Below are 3161 nucleotides of genomic sequence, written 5' to 3'. Positions count from 1 at the left end.
CCAAAGAGAGAGAGAGAGAGAGAGAGAGAGAGCTTCCTGTCTCTAGCAAATTTGATGGCCTGGCTGGGTGGGATATTGTATGTTTTTCACACTCTCGATCCAGTTTTTTTGGTGGTCTTCCTCTTGCCTTGTACCCTGATATTTTTCTGTAGTAGGCTTTACTGGCAAGCTGGTGAGGTGCCATACGTGTCAGATGTCCACACCACCTGATTGTTTGCCTTCGAATGCAGAGGAGGACTGGTGCTGTTCCCTCCATTTCTCTGATCTTGTTGTTTCTGACCATGTCTCGTGTGGTTTTGTTGACCGCTCTCCTTAGACATCTCACCTCGCAGGTGGTTATTTTACGTTCCAGACTTTTGGTCAGGGTCCATGTCTGGCACTGGTAGGTCACGGTGGGGATGAAGGTAGAGTTAATGAGCTTGGCTTTGGTCTCAAAGGGGATGCTAGGATAGCAATCAAATAAAGGCTATAAAGCTAAAAGTGCTGTAGCCACAGAAAAAAATGGTAGTATAATGGTTAGGCCACTCGTTATTAATAAAATATTATGTGCCTTTCTTTCAATGGATGATACAGTGGCGTTCTCTCCCAGCACGGCTGTGCTGTCACCATTGTGTAACCACAGCTCCATATTACCAAAAAGTATTTTTAGCGAGGAAAAGGATCAAGTCAAAGACATGATTTGTAGTCTAATGGCTCGGCCACTTGTTGTCGTGTGCGTTTCTTTCACTGGATCACATGACGTGCGTATTGCGTTCTTTCCCTGCACTGTTATTTTATACAAGTAATCAATGTATAATTACAGCCTTATATAAAATTTACAGAAAAAACGTGAAGCCAACAGCGATGATAGTCATGTGATTAGGCAACTCGTTATCGTGAGATTGCAGGTTCGATCAGGCGTTCGGGTTCGAGTCTCGACTGGGTCCACGACGTTATGAGTTATCCTATATTTTGGCTCCGTCCTGCCGAAGGTGGACGCTACTTTCGGACGTTCCGTCTCTCAAATAACCCGACCATGTTGCTAGGGGCGTTAAACCTTATAATGTTGTTAGGGGTGTTAAACCTTATAATGTTGCTAGGCAATGCTAGGGGCGTTAAACCTATACAACTTCGCAATTTACGAATAAACCAAACAACTGATAAAGACAAACATGGCGAAATTTTTAAAAATGTGACAACTGCAGTTTTTCTCTTGGGGTCTTTAAATAAACTTGAATTATGTGGTTTGATAGCATTGTTAACACAGTGGTGACTTTACTAAAGAGGCGAGACCCCCGAATTCAGTGCCCATATCCCCCCCCCCCCAAATTAGATGAAGCTAAGTGGACGTGAAGACTTGGAAACATCCCAAACAACCAAGTAAGAGAGAACATGTATTTTGTTGAGGATTCGAACAAGTGGCTTTGGTATTGTGTCCCATCATGGTACTCACTGATCCGTCTAAGCTCTCATGAATACGTTTCATTAAGACGGGTTAAAGGATTCGAACTAGGACCACCCATACTGCATCCTACCACGACACTCAATGATCCGTCTAAGCTCTCATGAATAAAACTCGTTTCGTAAGGAAGAGCTGAGGGATTCCAACCACGTTCACCCCCAGGATAGTTCTTGGTCATATTTCTTATCCATCTCCGCTCTTCTGGAAAAGTCGTTTCGTCTCGCCGAGTAAAGAATTATGTAACAAATCAGCATGGGTCTAGGGATCTATATGGCTGGTTAAACAGATGGACATACTGGTTTAGGGGGCTTTAGAGCTGAGGGGATCTTGCCATGTCACAAGTATAAAGCCAGACATTGAAAGCAATGTCTCTTTTTTTCATAGATACTTAGAAAGACGCAGGGACTTGATAAAATATCTGTCTACCCTTGAACTGACTTAATTTGATTGAATGGAATCGAATTCTTATGCACATTGCAATACAGATGCCGGGTGAAGTCAAGGATCGTTCATAAGAAGATAGTTCACTCAGCCAAAAAAGTGTCCGCAGAAGTCCGCGCATTGCTTCAGATGGCGATGCAGTCTTTGTTTTGAAGCTCGCTTTCGTTTCTCCAGAAAAAGAAAATGAATAGCACTGCTTGTTAGTTCGCTTTTATTGTTTTTCGCACAAGTAAGGTAACTCTGTTCGCAAAGTCCGCACTTTTTTGAAGAGGGCGCCATCAAATTTTGAGGACATTTTTTTAATTGGCTCAAAGAGAGGAGTGAACTATCTTTTAATTTGCTCAAAGAGATGAGTGAACTATTTTGTTATGTACGATCTTTGGTGAAGCACGAGGCCTTGACGTCTGTGATGTAGCTGTTAGGCACTTTGCCGTCACACGCAGAAGACCCGAGTTCGATTCCCGTGAGGAAAATTAGTTGTTTGTATCGAGTAGGTCTGCCTCAGTCTTTCTGCTGTGACGTTGGGTCCCTTGCAACCGGGGTTGACCCTGACAGGTGGGGTCGGAAGCTCGCCTCCTAAAATTATCTTTTGCTTCTTCTTTCCTATCAAACATCTATCGCCCTTATCTCCCCTTCTCCTTTTTTTATGTATGCTACTCTCTTGTAACACCTCTACAACATCATCAGGCGCTCATATGACCTTATGTAGTTGCGAGCGCCGTAAAACCTCTACTAAAACTAACTAAAATGATCTAAACTGTGTTGATGAGGGCGTAAAAGCACATACGGTAAAAAAGAAAATTGCGAGACATTGAAGGAAAATTCTCAAAATTCGCATGTGAAAGTTGATTCATTTGCTTAATGGGTATTTGAATAAGGGACATCCCTCCGGGTATAAACTTAATTAATGAAGTTAGGCGGAAGGAGTGTCGAGAGAGGGGGAAAAGTGGGAGGTTGGGGGAGGGGGGGGGGGATTCGTCCTGGATGAATGAGCGGTTCAAGTGACGTCAGTTTGGCTGATTTTCTTTAAGTAGAGTTATTTGTTTACGTCAAGAGAAGAAGCATTGATGTCCAGTATTTCTTGAGCATTTACAACTAATACTACAGTTTAAGAAACTGCGCTATAATAAAAAAAAATTTCAAAATAAAGAAGTTGTTTTTTCAAAATAAAGAAGTTGTTTTTCAAAATAAAGAGGTTGTTTTTCAAAATAAAGAAGATGTTTTTCAAAATAAAGAGGTTGTTTTTCAAAATAAAGAAGCTGTTTTTCAAAATAAAGAA

Source organism: Aplysia californica, unplaced genomic scaffold (genome assembly GCF_000002075.1).
Source record: "Aplysia californica isolate F4 #8 unplaced genomic scaffold, AplCal3.0 scaffold01376, whole genome shotgun sequence".
Classification (NCBI taxonomy): Eukaryota; Metazoa; Mollusca; class Gastropoda; order Aplysiida; family Aplysiidae; genus Aplysia; species Aplysia californica.
The sequence above is the reverse complement of the archived record's forward strand: the minus strand, read 5'-3'. Positions refer to the sequence as shown.